General features: G+C 46.5%; 1 long non-coding RNA gene across 1 annotated transcript in view; it reads right to left on the reverse strand.

The window, feature by feature from the left end:
- LOC138473702 (uncharacterized) overlaps positions 1-27,179 on the reverse strand; it is a 166,403-nt gene extending 139,224 nt beyond the window's left edge. Inside the window, exon 1 of the long non-coding RNA XR_011268865.1 lies at positions 26,925-27,179. This is a non-coding gene — a long non-coding RNA (uncharacterized lncRNA). The remainder of the gene's footprint in view (positions 1-26,924) is intronic.
- Positions 27,180-27,951: the final 772 nt, after the last annotated feature.

Genomic DNA, 27,951 nt, shown 5'->3' on the forward strand with positions numbered 1-27,951 from the left:
TATTATTTTTGTGGACATGCTGCTTTTTGATTTTTGTTGCCATTATTGTTTGTTTATATTTCATTCACTTCATTTACACTGTAATACATTTTTTTTTTGTTACTTCAATGTGTGGACTTCTCTCATTGGTTTCATGCCTGTCAGAATGTGGGTTTTCACAGTCATGTGTTGCCATTGTGGGGGTCTGACGGACTTGTACTCATGCGCATACTGCTTATTTGTTATCTATCATGTAATGGGTATTTCCATTTTGAATGGATGTGAAGCTTAGTTGGGTGTTTGGACTGGGGTGGCGTGGGGTGGGATTTGGGTGGGCATAGGAGCCTGGGATCTGGATTGTGATGACATGTTGGCTGGGGGACATGGGTGGGGGCATGGTGGAGAGTGCCCCTCACTGCTGGGGGGTGGAGGTGGTGGAAGACATGTGTGGGGGCCTGGTGGAGGGTGCCCCTGGATGCTGGGGGGTGGGGGTGCTGGGAGACATGAGTTGGACATGAGTGGGGGCCTGGTGGAGGGTGCCCTGCACTGCTGGGGTGTGGGGGTGCAGGGGGACATGAGTGGGGGCCTGGTAGAGGGTGCCCTGCACCGCTGGGGGGTGGGGGTGCAGGGAGACATGAGTTGGACATGAGTGGGGGCCTGGTGGAGGGTGCCCCTGACTACTGGGGGGTGGGGGTGGTGGGAGATATGTGTGCGGGCCTGGTGGAGGGTGCCCCTGGATACAGGGGGGTGGGGGTGCTGGGAGACATGAGCTGTACATGAGTCGGGGCCTGGTGGAGGGTGCCCCTGGATGCTGTGGGGTGGGGGTGCTGGGAGACATGAGTTGGACATGAGTGGGGGCCTGGTGGAGGGTGCCCTGCACTGCTGGGGGGTGGGGGTGGTGGGAGACATGTGTGGGGGCCTGGTGGAGGGTGCCCCTGACTGCTGGGGGGTGGGGGTGGTGGGGGACATGAGTTGGACATGAGTGGGGGCCAGGTGGAGGGTGCCCCTGGATGCTCGGGGGTGGGGGTGCTGGGAGACATGAGTTGGACATGAGTGGGGGCCTGGTGGAGGGTGCCCCTGGATGCTTGGGGTGGGGGTGGTGGGAGACATGTGTGGGGCCTGGTGGAGGGTGCCCCTGACTGCTGGGGGGTGGGGGTGGTGGGAGACATGTGTGGGGGCCTGGTGGAGGGTGCCCCTGACTGCTGGGTGGTGGGGGCGGTGGGAGACATGTGTGGGGCCTGGTGGAGGGTGCCCATGGATGCTGGGGGGTGGGGGTGCTGGGAGACATGAGTTGGACATGAGTGGGGGCCTGGTGGAGGGTGACCTGCACTGCTGGGGGTTGGGGGTGCAGGGGGACATGAGTGGGGGCCTGGTAGAGGGTGCCCTGCACTGCTGGAGGGTGGGGGTGCTGGGAGACATGAGTTGGACATGAGTGGGGGCCAGGTGGAGGGTGCCCCTGGATGCTGGGGGGTGGGGGTGGTGGGAGACATGTGTGGGGGCTTGGTGGAGGGTGCCCCTGACTGCTGGGGGGTGGGGGTGGTGGGAGACATGTGTAGGGGCCTGGTGAAGGGTGCCCCTGACTGCTGGGGGGTGGGGGTGGTGGGAGACATGTGTGGGGGCCTGGTGGAGGGTGTCCCTGACTGCAGGGGGGGGGGGGTGGGAGACATGTGTGGGGGCCTGGTGGTGGGTGCCCCTGACTGCTGGGGGGTGGGGGTGGTGGGAGACATGTGTGGGGGCCTGGTGGAGGGTGCCCCTGGATGCTGGGGGGTGGGGGTGCTGGGAGACATGAGTTGGACATGAGTGGGGGCCTGGTGGAGGGTGCCCTGCACTGCTGGGGGGTGGGGGTGGGGGTGCAGGGGGACATGAGTGGGGGCCTGGTGGAGGGTGCCCTGCACTGCTGGGGGGTGGGGGTGCTGGGAGACATGAGTTGGACATGAGTGGGGGCCTGGTGGAGGGTGCCCTGCACTGCTGGGGGTGGGGGTGCTGGGAGACATGAGTTGGACATGAGTGGGGGCCTGGTAGAGGGTTCCCTGCACTGCTGGGGGGTGGGGGTGCAGGGGGACATGAGTGGGGGCCTGGTGGAGAGTGCCCTGCACTGCTGGGGGGTGGGGGTGGTGGGAGACATGTGTGGGGGCCTGGTGGAGGGTGCCCCTGGATGCTGGTGGGTGGGGGTGCAGTGGGACATGAGTGGGGGCCTGGTGGAGGGTGCCCCTGGATGCTGGGGGGTGCGGGTGGTGGAGACATGTGTGGGGGCCTGGTGGAGGGTTCCCCTGACTGCTGGGGGGTGGGGGTGGTGGGAGACATGTGTGGGGGCCTGGTGGAGGGTGCCCCTGACTGCTGGGGGGTTGGGGCGCAGAGGGACATGAGTTGGACATGAGTGGGGGCCTGGTGGAGGGTGCCCCTGACTGCTGGGGGGTGGGGGTGGTGGGAGACATGTGTGGGGGCCTGGTGGAGGGTGCCCCTGACTGCTGGGGGGTGGGGGTGGTGGGGGACATGAGTTGGACATGAGTGGGGGCCTGGTGGAGGGTGCCCCTGGATGCTGGGGGGTGAGGGTGGTGGGAGACATGTGTGGGGGTCTGGTGGAAGGTGCCCCTGACTGCTGGGGGGTGGGGGTGGTGGGAGACGTGTGGGGGCCTGGTGGAGGGTGCCCCTGACTGCTGGGGGGTGGGGGTGGTGGGAGACAAGTGTGGGGGCCTGGTGGAGGGTGCCCCTGAATGCTGGGGGGTGGGGGTGCTGGGAGACATGAGTTGGACATGAGTGGGGGCCTGGTGGAGGGTGCCCTGCACTGCTGGGGGTGGGGGTGCAGGGGGACATGAGTGGGGGCCTTGTGGAGGGTGCCCCTGGATGCTGGGGGGTGGGGGACGTGGGAGACATATGTGGGGGCCTGGTGGAGGGTGCCCCTGACTTCTGGGGGGTGGGGGTGGTGGGAGACATGTGTGGGGCCTGGTGGAGGGTGCCCCTGACTGCTGGGGGGTGGGCGTGGTGGGGGACATGAGTTGGACATGAGTGGGGGCCTGGTGGAGGGTGCCTCTGGATGCTGGGGGGTGGGGGTGGTGGGAGACGTGTGGGGGTCTGGTGGAAGGTGCCCCTGACTGCTGGGGGGTGGGGGTGGTGGGAGACATGTGTGGGGGCCTGGTGGAGGGTGCCCCTGACTGCTGGGGGGTGGGGGTGGTGGGAGACAAGTGTGGGGGCCTGGTGGAGGGTGCCCCTGGATGCTGGGGGGTGGGGGTGCTGGGAGACATGAGTTGGACATGAGTGGGGGCCTGGTGGAGGGTGCCCTGCACTGTTGGGGGTGGGGGTGCAGGGGGACATGAGTGGGGGCCTGGTGGAGGGTGCCCTGCACTGCTGGGGGGTGGGGGTGCTGGGAGACATGAGTTGGACATGAGTGGAGGCCTGGTGGAGGGTGCCCTGCACTGCTGGGGGTGGGGGTGCTGGGAGACATGAGTTGGACATGAGTGGGGGCCTGCTGGAGGGTGCCCTGCACTGCTGGGGGCTGGGGGTGCAGGGGGACATGAGTGGGGGCCTGGTGGACAGTGCCCTGCACTGCTGGGGGGTGGGGGTGGTGAGAGACATGTGTGGGGGCCTGGTGGAGGGTGCCCCTGGATGCTGGTGGGTGGGGGTTCAGGGGGACATGAGTGGGGGCCTGGTGGAGGGTGCTCCTGGATGCTGGTGGGTGGGGGTTCAGGGGGACATGAGTGGGGGCCTGGTGGAGGGTGCCCCTGGATGCTGGGGGGTGGGGGTGGTGGGAGACATGTGTTGGGGCCTGGTGGAGGGTGCCCCTGACTGCTGGGGGGTGGGGGTGGTGGGAGACATGTGTGGGGGCCTGGTGGAGGGTGCCCCTGACTGCTGGGGGGTGGGGGTGCAGGGGGACATGCGTTGGTGATCAGTAGTGCAAGGTGACATGTGGGTTGGCTGGGGGGCATGGCCATGGTGGATGGGCTGCCTGCGGGACATGAGCAGGGGTGCAGGGTAGTCCCCTGTGGTGTGGGCTTCCTGCAGGGGCCGTGGGGGTGTAGGTGGAACACCTGGAAGGACCCACACGGTCAATTCACATGTAGTACTACCCGGCACCCCCGAAATACACATACCCTGCTGGAATCGCGTGTGGAACTTCACGCGCACTCCGGAATACACGTACCCTGCAGGATTAGCATGTGGAACTTCCCGCGCACCCCGGAATACACGTACCCAGGCCAATCGCGTGTGGGACTTCCTGCGCACCCCGGAATACACGGACCCAGCCATTTCGCGTGTGGGATTTCCCGCGCACCCGGAATACACAGACCCAGGCAATTTGCATGTGGGACTTTCCGCGCAGCACAGAATGCACGCACACGCTATTTTTCACACAGCGGGTGTCCGTGTTTGTCGCGTCCCCCTTTGCACGTCATTTGTCCTAGAGGGCCACAGTATGTGACATTCATCATGGCTGTATATAGGTGCTTTTTGTTGGCGCACATTTATTTTCAGGGGTAGGGACACTACCGCCTGCTTTCTTGTGGCGGACGTGTTTGGGCCTGTGCGCTGGTTTGACTGTGCGCTGGTTTGCCCTATTGGATTCCATGAATACGTGTTGTAGGCGAGCGTGTGGGCATTCCGCGCACTTGCCTCCTGTACTTCCCCCATGATGCCCACATTTTGATGAGTTGTTCCCCTTTCCGAGTGTTACGCCCCGTGTTACGCCTACTTTTGTTGTGTGCGCCGTGCTATGTGCGATTTCGCTGTAGCCGTGGTGCACGCCGTTAGATATCCTGTGCGCCGGCGTGCGCCATGCACTTTTTCAGCGCACATCCGATATTTTTCTTGCGCACGGCCTTCCATGAATCGATGTGCGCTGGTTTCCCTGCGATTTTTGCACTTTTACTGTGAATTGCACGTTTTGGCACCTCTGCGCGGGAATTTTCAGCGCACATTAATTCCATGAATCGACACCTCAGTCTTTTCTGCGAATGCACAATCGCTAGAAATTGGGCACAATTGGCAATATTATTCAAGTGTATGACAGATGGATGTCTGAAACTGACTCCTTATCCCACATCATCTCTGTATCATACACATGTAGCATCCAATAGAAACACTGCATGTTTTGTTTTATTGAATATATGCACGGTCACATCGACCTGATTACATCACTGCAAATCCCGATAGCGTAATCTTACGACAATATCTTCTTTTGAAATGTAATATCTGCAAGACACTAGAAGTAAAGAGTGGTCAAATGGGTATTTTCAGTGATAATCAAAACTGTCGCTTATTTTGCACAGTAGTAACTGAAGGTTTAAAACACATTTTGCTACTATGTGAAGCTATAAATCCACTGAAAAATAATCTAATGAAAATGTACAATAACCAATTAGACTGTTCTGATCTCTGACATTTGAGGCCAATATTTATGGAAGGTAATGATGCAAACTTGATTCATTTTATGACCAAATTTTATAGGAAGTTCTCTAATATTTTAAGGATATTTTAGTCATGTTTTATGAAATGTTGTTTCTGCTTTCAAATGGAATTGTATGTGTTTAGTTGTGGTAATATGAGCTGTGATGTATTGTTGATTTATGTTTAATATTATGATAATGTGTTTTAGATGCACTATGCGTTTTTAACATTTCTGTCTCTTAATCTTCTACTGTTTTAATTCCTGTATTTTAAATATTGTTAATGTCTTCTGTTGTATATACAAGACTTCACAGCCACAAGTATATTATCCAAAATAAATAAATAAGTTCCCTTAAGTGCAGAATTAATTTTCAGCATGTTAACTTTTCCCTTTATGGACAGTTTCAAAGCTGCCATCTTTCCAAATCGATTTCAGACCTGACAGCAGTCTCCTCATATTCTCTAACATAATCTCGTCCACTCTGCTGGTCAGCCAGATGCCCGAGTATTTTAAACTTTCTAGGCACCATCTAAAACTTAAATGCACAATCATTTCCTTCCTGCAATGCGTTACTACAGGTTGCGTTGGTTGTGTTGCTCTCACTTGGACCAGTTAATATTGCATCCAGACCAAACATTGAACTCAGCTCCATCAATTCCGGCAGTGTGCTGTCCATGTCCCTCAGCAATGAGAGTAAGAAATCTGCATATAACCAAAGTTTTTGGGTGACCCCTCCATAATTACCCCATTTTATTCTTACATCCTGCCTGATGTTTGAGTCCAAGGGCTCAATTGCAATCACAAATAACAAAGGTGACAGATGGCAACTTTGTCACATCCCCCGCTCTGAACTGAAGTGTTCCAAGCATACCCCATTGCTCGACACATCTGCAGTGGGGCCCCTGTACAAGATCTTAACCCGATGCATGGAGGACTCTCTCAATAACATCCTCCTCAACACAGCAAACAAGTAGCTCATCTGACCCGATCAAACACCTTCTCTGCGGCTAAGGAGAAGACAACTGCATCCTGATCTGTCATTCACCTGTTTGATAGTCTGTCGGAGCCTCTGCATATTGGTCCCGGCATGTCTTCATTTTACAAAGCCAGACTGGTCTGAGTGTATCAACTTCAGTAAAATTGCCTCCAACCGTCTCATCAGTGACTTTGCCAAAATTGGATTATCAGTATTTATGAGGACACCAGGGTGGTAGTTTGATGGAGATTTTAGAGCCTTATCCTTCTTCTGAATGAATGAGATGGATGTGTAATGCATTGTTGTTGAAAGTATGCCAATGGCTCTTGAGACCTTGTACAGGTCTCTCAGCAGCTCAAAGACATAGTTCCAAATTGTTTTATAGAATTCCATGTACAACCCGTCTGGATTCAGACACTTTCCGGAATTAAGACTCAAAGCTATTTTCCGCAACTCCTCAACTGAAAAAAGCCTCATTGAAATTTGCTCTCTCTTCATCTGAAAGTTCTGGAAGTATCACGTCTCATCCAAGTTCTGGTAAATCCCCCTCAACATCCTCCCTCAGAGCGTAGAGCTTCCTATAGAAGCTGTGAAATTTCTTTTGGGTCAAAAGTTATGGAGCCCTTAGATTTCTCAATGGAAGGGATGGGGCTTTCTTTTTCCAGAATTTGAAGCCTATCTGCCAGCCATCAATTACACTTCTCCCCGTTCTCACATTATCTGCATTTACTGCAAAACAGCATGTATTCTGCCTTTTGGACACCAGTTTATTAAACTTGCATTTAAGCTGACACAGCACACTCTTTTTCCCTTCATCTGTATTCACCATCACCTCTGTCTCCATATTCTTCATATTTAGTTCCAATTAATTAATTGTCTCTTTCTTGTTCTTTTTCCTCTTGCTCAATAAACTGATTAAGAGGCCTCTCATCGTGCATTTGAATGTTTCCCAGACTGTACCTGGCTCAATTTCCCTGGTATGATTGTCCTCTACAAAGTATTTTGCTTCATTGACCCTTTTCTCCACTATCCCCTCCTCCTCAAGTATAGATGTGTTCAGTTTCCAGAGTGAACTTCTTTGAGTAGCAAATTGCAGTGAAATAATCGCCTCAGCAGGAGCATGTCCAGAAATGTGGATATTTTTAATTGCACCTCCCACATAGTTTGTAGTAGCCAAACATGCTGTCAATATCAGGTCAATTTGTGAGGAAGTGTCATGGGCATTAGAGTAAAAACTATAATCCCTTTCAGACATGGTGCTGAAGTATCCAGGCATATGTCGAGTTATGCTTGGCGATCAAGCCTTTCAAGGCGTCTGCCTACAGCCAATAATCCTCAACATACTAATGAAACTAACACTTCATTGAAGTCTCCGCTGAGAATTATATTGTTACACTCCTGGTCCTGCAAGGATTGGACAACCTCCCTAAAGAAAGACCCATTATCTACAGTGGGAGTAAAATATCACATAGCATAAACACTGCCCCCTATATACAAACTTATTAAACCTGGATTACTAGATTCTTGTGAATCAATATGGCCACACCCCTTGAGCGTGATTTGAATGAGGATCCATTCACCTGTCAAACCCAACCACGTTGTCATTTTCCAGCTTCCATGTCTGTGAGATGAGTCTCCTGCAATAATGCAACATCAGCCCTTAGGCTATTTAAACGATTCAGAATCTGCTTTTTAGGAGGTTGGTAACCCCATTGACATTCCAGGAGACAATGTGTAATTCTCCCCCAGAGGCAGACATCACTTATGTGTTCTGGCAGAACAAGCCATCTGTAGGTACTACCTCTGAAAAATAGACACAGAGAAGAAGTACCACCCAACTCCCTCTTAAGGCAGCAGCAGTCTACAGAAACACCAACCTATGAATAAAAAACATTAAGGATAAAACCCTCCCCTGCCACATCCCTATGTAGTTGAATACCAAAACAAAAGGAAATCTGTAAATAAATGAAACACTCGCACTATCCAGAGTCTACCACACAACCAGAATTAGACCTCTGCCCCTCAAACAACCATTTGCATCCTACTGTGATTATTATGACTCTAGCTGAGTCCTGAGATGTATGGTCTGTTTATCAAATGTCTTTCAACAGCTGTTTCGTCTCGTGAAGATTTTCCAAACTCTTATATTCTGCACAGAAATTATTCCCTGTTCCCTGGCTATGATACGTTCTTCAATTCTCCCGAGTTCTGCTACAAGCATCTTATTTTTTTGTAAATACTAATGTGGGGCCCCTCAAGACCACCTAGAACATAGCTCAGACTACTGACCCAGCTGCTGAGTGTTTATTGCTCTCAAAGAACTCGTTCATACTTCCTTCCATGAAACGTACACATTCCATTTCTCTGAGTAGAGGACTAGTGAATGGCCATCTTATCGTTCCCTGAATAATTATATCCAACTTAATGATGTGATATATGTTGTCAGTGTGTGCTGTGCAGGTGGTCTAGTACGGTGCAGTGTGGCTTAATGTTGTCCATTGTTGCTAGTGGCTTAAAACAGGGAGAGTCATCCTGCCTACACACCAAGTAGGACAGTCTGTTCTAAGCCATGTGTGTCACTCATGCAGAATGGACACACACACAATGAGACAGGTAGGGTGCCAGTTTTGATGAAACTTCACATATAACAAGAAACTTTAAAATAAGCCAAAATGTTCTCCATTTGTTTGTATTTGTGTCCGTTTATCACACATGGCCCACAAACATTTTTTGTACAGGCCTTGTACCATCGCAAGCCTTTCAATAGGTAGTGTTTAGTATTCAGAATAGATCATAATTTTTTGCCATTGTTGACCATACAAAAATACAAAAACAGTGCTGAAAATAAGAGAAAGAAAACAAACACATCCAACATAAGTGTGGCTATGAGCCGTTTATTGGTTGCAGTTCACTCGTCAGTGAGAAAGTCTTAATAAAAACAATGTAGAGAAATTGGGAACGTGCATTATCCAAAATAAAGTTGCATTTTTTTGTGGTTAAGCAGAACTGCAGCTCTCACCGATTTGAAAAGGCACTGGACCAAAGCAGGGAAATTAGATTGGGGGTGTGGCCAATTGTCCTTAGGGGCGGGGCTAACGTGTGTTAGATATCTGATTTTAAAGGCTTATAGCTAATGCAATTTCAAAAACACTTTAGCCCAGAATGGAACATCGTGTACACAGGAGCAGTTCATAAATCTGTCTTTCTTTGCATTTCATGCATTTAGTTCTCGTTGTTAGAGCACGCATCCTCTACTGGTTTCCCTATTTTAAGAGGTCGCTAAGCACAGGAATTGAATTTTCAATCCTCTGATAATCTATAAAAATTATACAGCGTGCAATCACATGGCCATACAGGCCTGTTGCTAGGACTGGAAAAGATCTGGGGCTACGCTAATGTCGGGACTGTCGGGACTCGATGCTAGCTAGCCTTTTGGTTGTAGCCCCTGAGTTTCTATCCGGGGATACAACCAAAAGTCCCAGTGCTATAGCCCCCCACCCACGACCACCTTGCAACGCCCCTGTGGCCATAAAAGAATAATTAAGAGTTGGCAGTGAAAAGATTCCAAAATTAAATAAACAGCAGCAAAGAAATCCATCCCAAAAGCCGGCTAGCAAGCCACAACTTATCGGGGGAATAGAAAGTGCTTATTTGTATATGTTTGAATATCCTTTTATTGTTGTTAATTGGTAAAGTTATAATTCACAATCAAAAATAGCCCACATGTGTGTTAAGCTTTTAAAAGGGCTAAATGTCCACGAAGCAGTCATTTTTTGCTTGAACACATCAACACAGGAATTTAGATCTGCTGATTTTCACGCATTCTTCACCCCTGACAGCACTCCCAATGCATCCATTCTTTTTTGTTGAATTGTGGGATGCAGTTTTGAGCTCGCAAGTATAGAAAACAACCTTTCCATACTTGCTCTTGTGGTGGGCAATGTAAAGAACACAACCACCATCTTCCTGATGACACTATAAGCAGCAGAAGTGGGTTGTCTCAGGAATGTAATAAGTTCTTCATAGATACAGAGAGTCTCCTGAAATAAGCCATCAGCCAATAATTCATTAGCTGGTTCAGAGTAGGAAAGCTTTCAGAAGCCTGAGGTCCTCACTCTAAGCACTCTGCTTTAGCAGAATATTTCAAAATCCATTGACCAGAGAAATAATATCACGTGTGAAGAAGTTATTCAGTCCAGAGTGTGTATTGTCGAGCACCTCATTGTACTTCCTCCCCAATTGCTCCCTTACAGTAGAAAAAGAGTTTTCATTACCTGGGTTGCCCTCATACCTACACATTTTTGTTTCTGATTTCAAATTCTTGCATGTTAGCTTTCGCACACTGCTTCTCCGGGTCTGTAAAACCGTCTCCATAACAATCCCCCGCATCCTGGATGACAACCTTTAAACTGATAAAATCATGATTGGCAGAATAGAGGTGCAGTCTGGCCATTTGCAGTTCCTTGCTCACGTTATTAATGACATTCAAAAGTGAAATTAGCAAGCATAGCCAGAAACCACATTGAAAAGACTGCAGGTTTTTTTTTATTAGCTGGGTGCTTGAATTACTGTTTTACTGCATGCCTTTGTGTCCCCAATTTCTTTAGCACCAACAGGAAGTCCTCCAATGTTGCTTGTAATAGCATTGACAGCCCTTGTGACTTTAGTCTTTTTCTTTAAAAAAGAAGGAAACCTTCGACGAAAGTGTACAATGTTTTCAAGAGAATGCATCCCTTGTAATCGTCATGGACTTCACCAGCACAAGGTTCAAGTGATGGGAATGGTATTACCCAAATTGACCGTACACAATTGACCTTTTAGTTATTGTAAATATATATATATATTGGGTTGGTGTTGGATTCTAAATTATATAAGGGGATTGGATGGGAGGTTGCAAGGTTTTTTGAATTTGGTGGGGGGTTGCAGGCGCTTTTCCCCCACATATATGTCCTAATTGACCTTTTAAATTCTGTCAATTCTCCCTCGAGCAATTCTATCACGATCAATTCTTAAAAGGTCAATTCGTATACAACCATGGCAATAGCATCGCACATACGGTACATCACTTTGATACCATTCCTTTACAATAGCCTGTACTCCCCTGTGAACCCCTTTCAGGGCAGCAACACCATCATAGCACCAGGCTATGATTTTACTTTTGGCAGTCCCCGCAGCTGCAAGACCACCACTGTGGAGATATATTTTGAGTCTCATGGATTTCCAGAGACTGGTCACAGTATCCCACAAGTACAGCAACTTGTTTGTGATTCAAGCAATGTGCTGTTTAATCCACCATTACACTAACCCACTTCATAGCTTCAGCTTCCCTTTTAAATTGAGTAATAAGACCGCAGTGAATGATATCATTCTGACTGTGTTTTGATGTGTACATATTATGATCAAGGGCAGTTGTTTTATGATCCTGGAAAGTTGTTTTCTTTGTTTGCAGAAGAGTATCAAATTGTGCCATGAGTTCATACACCTAGCTACATCCCACTATAGTTTGAGCCAGCAGCTCCATAATGCCCTCTCAATAATGCACCTTCAATACCACCAACCTATACGAAGTAGGCATATTACCACAGTACAGTTTGTTGGCATTTGAGCTATTTTTCTCACAGACCGATTTTTCTTCCTACTGACAGACCTCCATCCAATCAGGCATCCCAGTGGAGCCTCCCTGCAATTGCAGCGCCTACATTTGCCACTAGGATGCCCTACGAAAGCAGAAGCCAGGAGTGCTTGTGCATAGTCGATGTTGTACCCAAACACACGACAAGGAAAGCAATACATGATGTCAGCCTTCAATGACTATTCCACCCATAGATAGTCCTGGTAGAAATCAGATCGAAAACCTCTACTGTATCTACCATTTTTCGTTTTTATGAAACGGCCCCTTAACTTCTGTGGGCTTCTTAATGCAACGTTGCCGAAATCGTCCTCTGTTTTCAGGGCATCCCACGGGGAGTGAACAGCTGCCTGGGAATTCACCATCGCCTTATGCATCTAGTAGGAGGGTAACTTTTTCAGCCTGAGAAAGAGACATGCCTTTCATCGAAATGCGGTACCGCAGGCTCAGTTGTACCTGAGGCATTCACAGCGCGTTCATAATTCCCACATGCACGTGATCTGTTTTCAGTTACCTGGAACGTCCCATACATCTTTGTTAGTGCTGCATAATTGCCATCAATAGCTATGTCCTGAAGCTTTTTTTTATTTTGGAGAAAAAGATGTCAATGCTTCTCACACGACTTTTCATTTCCGCCCTCAAGGTTGGTCGGAGTCACTGAGGGCAATTCTAGACACAGATGAATAATGCTAATTTAAATTTGAAATTTTTATTGAATATACATATAGCACAAAGCTTTGTATAACATTTGATTTAAAAACACATGCTCATTACAATTAACCAATAAATCATTGCTGACAGCTTAAAATACATTGCGTTGTTTTACACCTAATATCAGTATAAACATTCAAAAATCTCAACAATGTGCATATACAATCTAACAGTAAAATAGATCAAGTTAATGTCATTGCCTTGCAGAAATTCATACCATAATCAAGGAAAATCAGATATGCTGACAGCATTGGTGTATGATTTAAAATATTGCAGCCGGAGACAATTTAACCTTTCACATATAATTAATAGGTGAAACAGGGATTCCTCTAGTAAATTGCCACATAATCTACAATATTTATGGTTGTATTCAATTTTATTCGACCAACTTTTAGGTGATAATGCCACAGATGTATTGAATTTCAACAAAAGATAGACCCGAAATATATTAGGGCTTGGATATGCCAATATATATCTCGGAGTGGCTACACGTACTCGTCTATATTGGCAAAAATCTTTGGCAGATGTTAAAGATTCAAGGTGGTTCATATTATGATGGAACGCCAATATAGCCAATTTCTTTTTGAGCCACAATTTAATGTTACCTGTGTCAATTGAATCTCCTTCTGCTTTAAGCCACTGGCTATGAGTGCTTTTCAATGTACCAATTGTGCCAACTGGTTTAGAGGCATCCAAGGCTAAAAATGCTTGTATGTAAGGCACCATTATTGTATCAGTAGGGACACTGGATAAACGCTGAAAGAACAGCACATATTGAGATAGGTAGACATTCCATATGCACTTTAGGTCAAATTCGAGGTACACATATTGAATGCTTATGTTTTTGGGTAGTCGGAGCAGACGCCTCAATAATTTGGCTTCAAGCCGAATTAGTTCAATTTGAAATTTGTGACCCCAAATCGCTATTGCGTAGGACATTATGGCAATTATTTTGGATTTATAATAATGCTAATAATTATTGCTGCATTTTGGTGTAATTTTAAATGGTAACATGATTTTTTTGGGTTACTTCATTTAAATAAATTGGGAGGTGCCCTCACATGAGAACAATAAAAAACATATATACTGTATCACATCTGTCACCAATTTAAATTACGTTTTTGATTATTTGGTCATTTTAAATTAGAAGTCTTTACCCCAATTCCCTAAGTAAAATTGACCTTTGATAGTTCGAAATTCCTGATTAAAGCTAAAAAGGTTCTTTATCGCATCCCTCAGATATTCCCACATGCGACATAAAATTGTTCCCTGCAACTTAGATTTACAAAGTCATTTCTACAATAGGAGCATTCAGGCTTACCTTATTTCTAGTAAGGGCAGTTGGAATGTGTCTCAGGTGTAATTTAATCCAGCAGATGGCTTGTTTTCTAGAAGAATGCGCACTCTGAGAATACAAAATAAAGTTAATTCCAATATTTTATTGGCATGGGCACACTTCATGCTTACTGAATAATTTCTTGAATGGGATGATATAGCAGAGCAACAGCAGCTGCAGCCAGCTCTCTTGTTGAGAAGGCAGATGCACTCTTGCACTGAGCTGATTCTAGAGGAGATGTATAACCAAAGAAGAAAAAGCGATTCGCACCCCGAGATTTACTGGGTGCAAATAGTTTTATATTTTTTTCCCTTCCGATGGGAGATGAGCTCTACGCGAGCCCATCTCCAGTCTGTGATGCTGGAAATGCATTGGAGGAACAGGGCCTCCATGTACTTGTCCTGTTCTCCTTTTATCATGTATGTTATGTATGTTATGTGTTACTCTCTGCACAGGAGTCCATGTGGGACTCCTGGCAGTGCAGCTCTTCCTCTATTTGGTTTAATGTACAGGCCCTTGGGATACCCTTATGGCACCCATGGGTGGGGGTGCAACCCTGTACCCCGAGTGTATGTTTTTGGGCACCTGTGTGTGGTCCACAGAGCAGAGTATGGGCTGGTGGCAGAACCATGCTGCATTTGACAGGTGCTCTGAGTATCCTCCATTTTGGGATACCGAGGCCCTGCCACTGGAATCAGTTGATTCCTGATAGAAGACAAGATACCCCTGTGGCCTCTTGCTTTCTATTGCCTGTTACCTTGTTTTCCCAAAGTCCTGGGAAGCCCTGACTCTGTCCCTTCCCCTGACTGGCTGTTGGGTGGGAGTTCCATAAGGTATTGTGGGGAAGTCCCAGCCAGACTGGCTGGAGCCTTCCCAGTGACTGTATGTTGTGGGTACGCCCTTGGGGTGGGACCTGGGTGAATGGAGGGTGTCACCAATATGCATTTCATGTTATGGGTGGCTGGTTTCTAGTATGTGACACATCGACTGAGACAGCCCTGTCCGAAACTGGTATGAATGCAGTGTGGAGTGCTGAACGGCAAAGTCCTTGTCCCAATCTACATTCCTTGTTGTGAGCGCATGCATTGTGAGCCCAGTTGGCTGCCTGCATGAATGCCCTTCTGAATGATTGGTTGCCTGAGTGTGACCTATCAGATTGAATGAGAGACCAAACAGTATATCTGGGGACCTATCACAGATGGAAATCATTCAGAAGCTGAAGTTGAAACATGATGCTTATTCTCGAAGCCAAGCCGGAGGAAGAAGATTGACTGCTGTTACCTTCGACGCAATCTGAAAGCTGCTGTGCCTTCAAGGAACTGATCCAAGAGAGGAGCTGACTAGGATACCTCTTCCCTAACTACGAGGGACCATTGTGCACCAGCTAACCTTCACCAAGATTCCCTGAAAGTCAGCCTTCGAAAGACTGTCGACCGGAGACGGGGACCGCCGAGGAAATTGAAGAGAAGCCCTCAGACATTCCGTACACCATCGTCGACCAGGGTTTGGAGGATTTGCGGTAACTGCTGGAAGCCCGTCGAAACTGTGTTTCCCAGAAGCGGGGACCGCTTGACGCCATGCTGCCGACGACCGCAGCCGCAATGCTCCATTGCCTAAGAACACTTTGAAACAAGGACTCCCTTGCTCATCACCATCAACCGTTTTGTCCTGCCGGTGAAAGTCAAGGTTGCAATGAACGGAGGAGAATACTCCGGTGGGTTTCCCGCCACCCGAAGACCACAAAGACGCTGACGACCCGACGCCCTTGCTGGGCCAAAGTTCTTCAGTGACTCTTTCCGGGACTGAACTATCGTCATCGAGGTGCACTGCATGCCTTCGCAGGACATCCATGACTGATCGTCGATGAGCACCACCAGGACCGAAGCTGCTGCCTCGACGCCTTTGGTCACCTTTTCTTCGATGGATCTCGACGATCTGTGGCTCCTGCCTTAAAGGGAGTTCACTCAAGAAGGATCCGTTGACAACCCAACTTCGAACTCTGCTAAACCAGGTACATTGGGGTGGCAGAACAATTTAAAACTCTGATAAGCAATGTATGGACTGGGTTTGTTTTATAACATTATTTACAGGTTTCACAGGTGGGGGGATCCTCACAAAGAACTGTGCCTAGTGGTAGGGGCCCCGTATTCTGCCAATTGTTTATCCAACTTGTTTTCCTCCTCCAGTCTACCGTTGGTTCGCATTAGTAACTGATTTGTATATCATTTGAAACTGTCTACAGTTGATGCATTTTAATGGAATCTAAGAATTAATTGTAGTACCACACAGAGACTGTATATATTTATGATTTAAGAATTGCCTGAGCACAAAGTGTGTTAATGTATGTGTACTTAATCAAAGTCTTATTTATATAAAGAACTGTGGTTTCACTAACATAGTGTGTGGACATTCCTTTATGGGTGCTTGGGGACTACACTGTACTTAAGAACGAGCCGCAATTACCTCCTGAGAGCTTAAGCCTTGATTGCTCATCCATTGCCACCAACAACAGAGAATCTTGGTTGGGGTGCTTTGTGCTTCTACTCTGCCAGCTAGAGGGCAGGAGTACAGATAACCCTCACTCCAGTCTTTACACCATCAGAATGGAAAAGAAATGGCAAAGAAAATGGCTGCAATGAAAATAGAAAAGGGACTATGTCCCTTTTCGAATGACGGCAGCCATGGAAAACAGATTTCAAATTGGCCACCGTCATCCAAAAAGGGACCCATTCCCTTTTCGACGATAATAGCAGCAGTGATTTTTGTTTATATATTTTTTTCTTTCGCGTGAGCAGTGCTTGCATATTTACGCCCGGGAATGGCGGATTGTGATTGGTCACTCCACCTTTCACTGATGGGAATGTAATTACCAGATGTACATTTACAGCAATAATGGCAAAGTGAGTATCCAACAAAAGTGGGCAACTTCAAGGAAAGTCTGTAAAGATTAAATAGGTGTTAGGTACCTTTATACACAACACTTGCATCAACTCAGGCTCCATGTTTCCCATTAGAAAACATCACAATGAAAAGCTTTTGTGCACACCATGCACAGCCTTTCATTATTAATAAATGTGCCTGACCTATCCTTCTTCCAAGTGTGCGAGAGACAGTGCAGTACAGGTTCTACTACTGCTGCCCCCCATGGTAGTTCTACCAAATCCCCCATGGGGTCTCATAGACTCCATGAATGGGGACTCACACTCCCTTACTGCCACTCGAAATTTGGCGGTAATTCCGCTGCACTGAGTGATGAAATTGGTTATCGAATTTGGAAGTTATTCTAATGGTATTACTTGCAAACTCGGATTGAAGCCACATGTATCCAATGACCCTTGATCTACATTTTATGTGATGAACTTGATTGGAGTATCTGTTGAGTTATAACTCCCTATGGTAGTTTGTGTGTGACATGTTTTATGTGCACTAACAGCTGACATCTTCTAGAGAAGATGGCAAACATTTGCAGTGGTTATGGAGTATTTGTAGTGGCAGCGTGTTTGCTCAGCCAACTATCCTAGTAGGTTAATTCTCTGTGAGCCAAGGAATCCAGCAGTGACTGCTGCACCTCTATCGACCTGCATGGCAGAGGCGGATTTAGCACTTGGATGGAGAAAGGGCAAGCGGTGACACCTTGCCAATTTCTTCACACCAGCCACAACATACACGCCCTCATCCCTCCTTGCTGGCAGTCAGGCACAGTGGAATAACAAAGAGCCTTCTTAGCACTCACTCACAGGGCCCAGCTAAACATTTGTCAGTACTCGTCGGGGTCCATTTCAATATGATTGGGGCCCCCCTTGCCAACAATTATGGGGGACACACAGTCTGTGGCACCCGTGGGTTGCTTAAATAAGAATGGATGCAAAGGAATGCTTTTTAGTCTGACGGGCCAGACAGCCAGAGGGGAGCTGAAACACTAAACTGCCACTAAAATTTTAGAAATTGCTCTGTCAGCAAGGTGCTAATGCAGATGAAACCAGAGTAAAAGAGGTGATAACACTTCTGGATGCTGGTGCTATCAAACCCAGTCTGTAACCTGCTGCAAAGTGCACATTTAGAAATATGCTGCTGTATATTAGGTAAAATAGGGGCAGCTACTTGGGCCCCGCGCCCTTCCCCGAGGCTCTTGAACACATACACAGAATAAAAGAGTCACAACACTGTGAGACAGTTAAGCATACAAGGCACTGAAATGTGCAATTTGTCTTCCAGACCTGTCCAGCAAAGGATATGTAGAACCCTAATTTGCATGATATGGTGTTACACTCACCTGGTATCCACAGGGACGCCACTCAGCCCTGGTTGGATGATATGCGCCTCAAACCCTTTCCCCGATCCCTGGGTAGTGCCTCAGATGGAAGTTGAGCCTTAATTCCTTAGAAGGCGTGCTCTCCGTCCTGCTCTTCATGGCAGGGGTGTGTAGTCTCGTGTGGGCGTGAGCGACCAAGTTGCTTCACTGGTGTGAGCCCTTTTGGGTGTTTTTAAGGTAGGTCTTGCTGCTTTACAGTCTTTGTATTCTATTCTGTTCTTTACTTCCTTCCTCTTATTGTTATTAATGTCTTATTTACTCTCTTTAGGTATGCAAAGAGATTCTGGCATTTTTTCGTGCGGGTAGGAGCTGAGTACGAGCCAGTAAATGAAGGCACGGTGTGCGCTATGCTATCCAGTAAGTAATGCGCGGCGCTGTTTTGCCTTGTATATGCTAACCTGTGTCTTTCCCCTTCCTTTGTAGGCCACGGTGCTCTTCGCCGGTTGCAGTGCTGTTCCGGTATGATGCTGAACAAGAGGCGACTGATCCGGTAAGAATCTTGTGATTTTCGTTGTTCGAGTGGAACCGTGAGTGTGTGCTCACTAATGCTGTTCTTCTCTCTCCCCTTTTCAGGTTGCTGCGTTCCGGGAAGCAAGCGGTGCCCAGATGATGGAGTTCGGTGGATCGAATTTCTCCAGGTAAGCAGAATCAGGAGCTGACGATGGGCTGAAGACAGGATGCTACTCACAGGTAGGATTCCAATAACGATGTTCTTTTTCTCTCTGCAGGCACGCGGTTCCAAGAATAGCTGGCATCAAAGAATACTGGCGATCCAACTAGACACGTTGAGCATTACGCTGCAAACAGCAGAATAACGCGAAGCGTGTTCTGCTGTTTGGGTGTGGTTTAAATAGTCTTCAGGTAAAGTAGTCCAAGTAAAGTAGTCCCAGGCCAGCCACACCCTAAACACTATACTGCATAGCTCAGTTCTTAGGAACTGAGCTATGTGAGTGCCTCCGTGTTGACTGAAGCCCCCAAGAAAGTAGTTCCAAGTAAAATAGTCCCAACCTAGAGGTGTTCTCCATAGTGATTATGAGCCTAGTGCTAAAGGCGCCAGGACTGACTCAAAGAGAGCCTGGGGGGAGATTTTAAGGCCTTTAAGGCCATAATGGAACCCCCAAAACCTGGCCCTACCTAGCAGGCTAACTTGCCAGTGGGGGTCAGGGGTAGGGATCTTGACATATGGATTGACATGATCAGAAGCAACATCACAGTAAATAACATTGCAAGTAGTGGCATCAGTCTTCAGTACTCCATGACACAATTGGTAAAAGACATTAAAAGAAGTTTCCATTTATAAACCAAGAAAATAATGTGCTGTGTAATATATAAATATTCACTATTATTAATATGTAAAAACTCAATAGTTCAGTAAACCATGAGGTGTTTTCTTCATAGAAACAATTGCAAACTAAATCACTTCTAGCGACACCCAATGTCAGCTGATCAGGAACAGTGTGATTAAATGATTTGCCCAAGATCACACGTTTCGTTACAATTGTGAAATCAGTATTTGGACCCAGTCTGTGATTTATGAACCTGACTAATATATCTTCCCAGTGATAGGTCACACATATTTTTTAAGGTTGGGTTTCCTAAAACAAAATGATTCATTTTTCTATTAATGACTTGAAAAGTACACGAATCACATATGAAACCAACTTGACATTATACACATTGTTATAGAAAAGACATGTGTAGCTTTATATTCGCCACCCTGGATGACCGATTGCAGTAGCAGCTTGCAAAGGAATGTGGACTGAAAAATAATATCATTTGGTTTTAAAGGTATTCAAAATGAAAGAGAATTCAATATAAGGTCATCTGCTTGAGCCAATATTTTACCCAGCATGCAGCATTATACTCCCCTTCCATTTATTATCACTCATCAGTTACACCTTCTAAGAGACAACTGTCTAAACAGTTACCCCTGTGTCTTGGTCATCAACCTCTAATCAGAATTTTGAAATGAGGTTGGCACAAGGCTGAACCTGGGGCTACTGAGGAAGCATTGGGAAAGGCGCTGTGCTTCCCTGCGATTGTAACTGTCACACAAAAAGCTGATCCTACTTTAGAAGAGAAAAGACAGGGCTTATTCCTGTCCTGCGAGGGCTGTGTGTGAGACACGGCCCATGAAATTGACACAGTCCTGCAAATGCGGCATGGTTGGCCACCCTACCGTGGATCTGTTTGGCCCATTTCAATACAACCTTATCTAAGTGGATGCATTTGTTTGTTTTCCTATTCATTTATCTATTGTAGCTGTGACTGCGTATAGGTAGGCAGCTAGGGCAAGCACCTATCTGCTCACCTCTCATCACAAATATGCATCCCTTTTACTCCTTTCTTTTTTCCCATACAGAATTCTTTTTGCCCCCTCTGTTTTCCTTACCAGCAATTTCCTCTCTACTTTCCAACTCTGTCCTGCTCTTTTTGAACACTGTCATCCCCTGTTCTTGCCTCACTCCCTTAATTCTTGGGCCTTTTTCTTTCTCCATTTCGCCATTTCTGCCAAAGGTTATTTGGTATACAGATATTGCTTTCTTCCTCATTTGGCTTCTATTTGTAAATTCACCAAGCATCCTTCACTCATATTCTCCCTCTTTCATTTCCCCACTGCACACACCATTTGCCTTTACATTGCCCCACCTCCACTCCCCATTTCTCACTCACTTGCCTCCCTACACTCCCTTTCTCCTGCCCTCCCTCACTCTTAATTTCTCAGTGAGTCTTCAGACTTCCATTATTTCCAATTCTACTTACACTCCTGATCCCTCTGCTCTCTATTTCCCCTCCCTTTAATCCTCTTGTGCCTCATTAACTATTAACCCATGCTCCTGCCCTCATTCATTCTCTTTACCCATTCACCCTATTACCCTCACCTGGCTCCCTTCAATCACTTTATCTCCCACCTCCCCTCACTCTCAATCTCTCTCTCACACTTCTGCCCTCCTTCAGTCTGCACTATCCTGTACCACAAGTTGTCATGTTACCTGCTTCTTTTCTATGTTTCTCCCTCTCTATCCTGCCCTTATTCCCTCTCCATTTCCATGTCATGGCCTATGGAGCTGATGGAGATATGGAGGTGGTGGGTTGGCGTTAAGGGGTCTTTCAAGTGCCACAAGCAGCACTCTCATAAAAGGTGCCCCATGGTATGTTTTAGATTAAAAGGTGAACTACTTTAGGTCTGTGATGTTCAATGGCATTTCAAGTGTGTGGGGTAAGAACACCGGGGACATGCACAAAAGGGATCTGCATGCTCTAGGAATTAACCTGTGATATCACCTCCTGCAATGTCCCTTCCCATTGACCTTGTTGTTGCCCATTTCCATGAACCCTATAATGTCCTATATTAGCTTCAGTTTTAATCATTCAATAGTACCAACATCAACAGCAAAACCTGTCGAGGGGGCCCAGCTGTCTCTAGCTCGAGTCAAACTTTTAAGAAAACAACGTTCATCATTGTGCAACTCTGCCCACTCTAGGCTCGGCCTCCATAACCCACCCACCTGGGGCCCTCTGTCTTTTTTGCCCCCTGAGCCCTTTGCCTTCATTCGGCCACTTCCTCATAGAGTGTGGCATTCTGACAGATTTTCATTGTTTTCCGCATACACTATGAACAGGCACAGGAATCCAGGTAGAGTGGGGCTTTCCATTGCTGTTTACACTTCATGCAGATAAACAGAACATTCATCATGCACGTTTGCACATCTGGCAGAGTTTGGTAATGGTGGCTGGCATGTAAAAACATGGCGAAAAGCGATTAAAGTGTAACCTTGTAGACTCCACCTGCTCTTAGAACACACTGAAAAGCAGGCACAGTCTGTAGGGTTCCCTGCCTCTTAAACTGTGTACGAATACTGATGAAATATATTGGGATGCATGTTCAAATCCCGCCCCTCCCAAACAATTTAGATTATGGAAAATATATTAACACGTTGAAAATCCTTTACAAAGTGGATGGGTCAGTGAGGCACCAGGCCTACCTCTTGGGAGGGTTAACTGATACTGGGGGCAGTAGAGAACAAGATCCATGATTTGTACCCGGGAGAAGAAAGGCCAATGCTTATAAGATTGCAGCAGGGAGTCATGAGGGGGGTGCCTGTGTGTCTGGGATGATAAAATAGTTACTTTATTTGCAAGGACAAGGCTGACTTTGAAGTTATCTGCCGAGTACATGTTGACGACCATGTGCACATCACGTGGCCAGGAGTAAAGAGAGGGTTGTGCCATTTAAAGTTTAACCAATTACTTTGCAGCACTTTGAAGTGGCGTGACTGTTACCCACATGTGGTGAAGATGGAGCAGAAGACGGGACAGCCAATTGGAGAAAGGTCCATAGGCAACCACTAGCATGTAAATAAGTGGTAAGCAATGAGGGTGGGGGATGAGTACTGTATTTGAATGCGTCATGAATGACGATTTCAATGTTTATAAGGAGAAGACTACTTTGATGACGAGCGAGAGCTCTACAGAAGTGGATTTATCTCTGTCTTCATTTTCCTTTTTGTATACAAAATAAAGCTCTTGTTCTTCTCGAAAAAGGATGCACCTAGCCTTTTTCCATCGCTGGTTGTTTTTTCTACGTCTGGTTGTTGTGGAGTTACCCTACATTATCTTGTCTGTAGTAGGGAACTGCCCAGAGTGGTTTTCAAGCCATGGTTCCGTTCCAGGTCTGCGTAATGGAACATATCCAAAATGATACACATGCAGTGAAACCTGCAGTAACATGATTTCAGTGTGTTTTCGGTGCATGTGCATCATTTCATACTCTCCAGAAAATGGAGGATGTTCGTGTTTATACGGATGAAGTCAGTGGGCATAAGCAGGGCCGGATTGGCCCCTCGGCCATTCGGCCCGTGGCTGGGCCGAAGTCGTCCTTTGGGGGTGGGGGCCAGTTTCTGGCCATGCCTGGGCTGGCTTGCAAGAAAAAAAGAATTGAAAAAAAAAATATTTATTTTTCCACATTTATTTTCTTTTCAAAAAGCCTTTCATCCTTCTTAGGTCAGTAAATGAGTACCAACACAGGTTGGGTGATATTGTATGGATTTTTGTTCTATAAAAAAGAGCTTAAGCGTAAGTGCTATACAATAACATCATAGTGATTTAGTGTACTTAGGACCAATACTATTTCATGCCACTTCCTGTTTTGTCAAGTGGTGAAAGGTTGTGTTTCATCGCTTCCCGGGATGTCACTTTGGGGTGGGGTCAAACTATATCACTTCGGGGATGTCATCGGAGGTCAAGAGTCCTGAGGCCATGGCTGGGCCACTTTTTTGAGGCGAGGGGTGGGCCACTTTTTTTTGGGTGACCGGGCCTATTTCTTGTCCCAGTCCGACCCTGGGCATAAGAGGTTTTAGAAAGTGATGAGGGAAATAAGAAGCAGGAAGGAGGACGAAGGAGGGGTGGTTCTTGCTTGATAATAAATGGGCTCGTAGACTCTTCCGATTGGCTGTAAAGTATTCTTCGTAGTTTAGGGTGAACACGCCCCGGTAACACAGAGAATTACATATCGTAAACCTAAGAATGCCAGAACTCAAGCTGAGAGTCTTGCAATTTAGGAAATAGTCTGATTCTATGTGTGGCATAAGATACAGAAGAATGGCAGACTCATGAGGGCTGTTTGTTAAATTTCAGAGGTGTAAATCATGCTGGAGTTCCATATATAAAATTGCTGTCCCCGTTTGTTTAAAATGGAAGTGAAGCGTGTTCTGCACCTGCTCCAGGACTGCACCCCACAGTGTACAGTAACTTATATTTGTTGTCCTGCATGTATGACTCAGTCCTTCTGGAGAAGGCTGCCAGACATTCACAATGCTCCTGGAGCGGCGGAGGATGCGCTCAGCCAAGTAGCTCGGCCGAGGCTGGTGGCCGGAGGAAGGTCCTTCTGGAGAAGGCTGCCAGACATTCACAATGCTCCTGGAGCGGCGGAGGATGCGCTCAGCCAAGTAGCTCGGCCGAGGCTGGTGGCCGGAGGAAGGTCCTTCTGGAGAAGGCTGCCAGACATTCACAATGCTCCTGGAGCGGCGGAGGATGCGCTCAGCCAAGTAGCTCGGCCGAGGCTGGTGGCCGGAGGAAGTGGGGAGAAGGGAGTTTACAAATGAGATGAATATTATTCAGGAGGTTTGGGAGAGCGGGAATGTTGAGCGCAGTTTGTTGTTGCATAATGCACTCTTCAACAGCCACGGGTGCTCGGCTTTGGTGTACTATTGTGCCATTTCCATTAAATAAATCATCAAATAAAGTCAGGTATCCACCTTGTAGTTTTAAATTAGTTGGGTCTATTTAGTTTAAATTTTATTAAAGGCAAACACAATTAGTGTGGGTATAAAAAGGAACATGGATTCAAAGGGGGAGAAGATTTACTTTTTTTCTAACAAATATATTTCGGCAATTCAGCCCATGGCGATGAATAAAATAAAATATATTATTCAGAATGTACACATACATTAACATGCAGCACATAAATATAATACAACCATGTCCAAAAATAGTAAAATGCTTTAAAATTGTTAAAACATTCAATTTATCCTAACCACTATGAACATTGTACAATACGTGCCAGCATGCAACATCCATATTCAAGAATGGAAATAATGTTCTTATTACAGGCTAATTGTGACAACAAAACGGACCTGTAATAAGAAAATGGCATCACAACAGCTCCTTAATTAGCTATCACACTTCAGTTGTGACATCACAAAGAGTCTGGCTGCTTGCCAGCAAAGGTCAGAATTCCAGCTGTCAATGCAGCAGTTAATTAAAGCCGTTACAAAGGTTTTCACATTTCTTGCTTGTTTAATAGTTTTCTGTGACATTTTTCAGCAATCAATCGCCAATATCCACATGTTGGGGGCGTGGGGTACCTTATCCCATATATGATCAGGAACAATCTGGTCAGCCTAATGACTTAATTACATATGAAATGACCTACGTTACTAATTTAAAAACAAAAAGTCCTCAGATAAGCCTTTTAGCTCTCTGGTTCTAAAATGAATAGTTTTTGGTGAAAAAAAAACGTGCACTGCCCAAGTAACAATATTCATGAATACATGATATCTAAAGGGTGTACACAACCCTTGAAAAAAGAAAAGGGAAAAGAAAACGAGAAGAAAATAGGGAAACATATCAAATGAGCCGGAAATTATGAAATACAAATCCATTAGCCTGCAATAGTGGGCCTAAATCGGACCAGGTAATGGAGATGATATCACAGTTGAAGTCCTATTCAGCCATTTCTAGATGTTCTGGGCTTCCTAGATTACTTCACTCCAAGACACGCTTTACATTCGGCGGTGGACTGGGAACCAAAAGAGGCCCTGGAAATAATTTTCCAAGTGGCCCCATACTACCCATTTTCAGCAAAACCAGCCCTTTTCCAGTCCACCCCTGTTTACATTCTTCTTCTTTGGGTGATTACTTAGGCAATATGACCCATAGGCCCTTCTCCCTTTCCATGGATCTCCGGGACACGGCAGGGCTTGTCGGGCATGTAAGACCCGGACAAGGGCCAATGAGCTTGCTTTTTACAAGCTCATTCACCCTTGCTGGGTACTAATATGCTTTACAAGTTGCTGAAGGTTAATTCGTCCACACAGTACCACGCTGCAGCCTCTATTTCTTTGTGTACATCATGTGTATAATTCTAAAAGATCAGGCACCTAACATAGAGCATAGGAATCGGTTTTTAGTGCTATTTTAGATACCAAGCTATGCAAATGTGCAGAAGGTTACTTTATCCACAAATGGTGGCCTGTACGTTTCTAGGGGGCTATGTCGCAGGGCAAGTGATGAGCTGGCCAGCCCCCATGTATGCATTACTGCTGGGGCAGTTGACAGGCCCCAGGCACTGACTTCGGTGGTGTGAGAGCATTGCACAGTGTAACGGCCTGCCATTGTGTAAAAAAAAAAATGCTCATCTATCCCCGTTTGAGTTATAGAAATGCATGTAGGATTGGAGCTTTCCACTAAATACAACGTCAGATATGGCACAGTCATGCAATGCGCATCCTTAGGCTCTTTTTTCAAACAGGAACAGGGACATGTGATTGTCTCTGAAATAGGGGTGCACTTTAGCACGCACAGACGCGTCTTCTGATTTGCCAATTGGGCAGCGGGAGTGTAAATGGACATCTGAATGTGAGCATCTTTACTGCACACATAGAGATTCATTTTGTGAATTTCGTGCAGCTTTTTTGGCGTGTGAAGGGGATGTGCTTGTGCGTCCCCACACTTGGGGTAAAGCAAGTTCTAAGAATAGACTCCATTCCTCTCTTTTTGTGCTTTGGAGCAACTGGAAACAGTTCAGCCTAACTGTAATATCCTTTCATCCTTTCATCACGAGACTCTGCGCGAGCCTCTCGTGATGGAAGGATGGATAGAATATAGAAACGTATGATTGGAATGCGAGTTTCAAACCCGCTTTATTTCAGTTGCTTTCCGTGGTCGGTGGGGCCGATTCACTTTCACTAGTCAATTATTGTAAATAAATAACGTGTTAAATAACCACGTCATCCTGCGTGTATTTCACCACTTCAAGTGGCGACGAGGATCTTCAGGCCCCACCGCCCCCCCGTGTGTCCCAGGCTTTCATCTTACCTGACTCTCTTGACCGTCTTCGACTCTGAGTCTGTGAGAGCGCAACAGGGCCTGCAGCTGTGACAGTAGTGTGGCCGCTGCTCGTCTCGACAGCTGCGATTTATGTGCGTGAGCAGGCCTTGCAGCTGTCCTAAAAGCTGTGGCCGCTCCGCTCCACTTACAATCAACTTGACTTCCAGCGACGCCGAGTCAAGGTCAATTAAGTGAGTGTTTTCTTTCATCCTGCTTGTGTTTGCTTCCGACGTATACCTTCCGGACACGCCTTTTGGCCTGTGCTGTTAAATTTACCGTATTTCACAGAATACAGGTGCTTTCTGCCTGCTTCAAGCTTTCCCATCTACCGTAATTCTCAGTGTATGGGCGCAAATACATGGGAAGTGAATGTACACATGAAATTGAACCGACAAGTGATTAAACTGCAGAAAGTCATATGTTTGGCTGTGCTTGCCTTATTGTATTGGGACACATAATCTACTACATTAGCATCGCAAGGAAAGGACGATAATTAACTATTTCAAGCCTCCCACCACTAATCTCAGCACATATATGCAAGTACAGAAAAAAAAATACAGAGAATTAAGGTGATAAATATTTGTACAGCAGCAAGCCACTGCATTTGAATTTAAAAGAGACATTAGGAGGACTGCATTTGCATTTTTGGTCATTCCTTTCAAATTTTGTGGCACATACCCATTTCGATCAGCATGTCTTTCAATAGTGTACCGCCGCCAATGTTCTTCCTCTCTGATGTTGGTGAGCCAGCTATTCCATGGAAAAGATGGATTAAATCATTTGAACATTACGCTGCTGTTGTGTGTGGTCAGAATTGCAGTGTGGAGAGGAGGAAGTCTCTTTTAATGCATTGTTTGGGCCCGGCAGGGCAGGAAAAGTTTGAAGATCTACCAGATCTGCTTTCTGATGAAGATAATGACCTAAATGAATATGAGCGGTCAGTGAAGAAGATGGGAAAACATTACGAAAAGAAATTGAGCACCACTTTGGAACGTTATAAGTTTGGGAAAAGAAC

The sequence above is a fragment of the Ambystoma mexicanum genome, chromosome 8 (assembly GCF_040938575.1).
Source record: "Ambystoma mexicanum isolate Mex_15411 chromosome 8, UKY_AmexF1_1, whole genome shotgun sequence".
NCBI classification, from domain to species: domain Eukaryota; kingdom Metazoa; phylum Chordata; class Amphibia; order Caudata; family Ambystomatidae; genus Ambystoma; species Ambystoma mexicanum.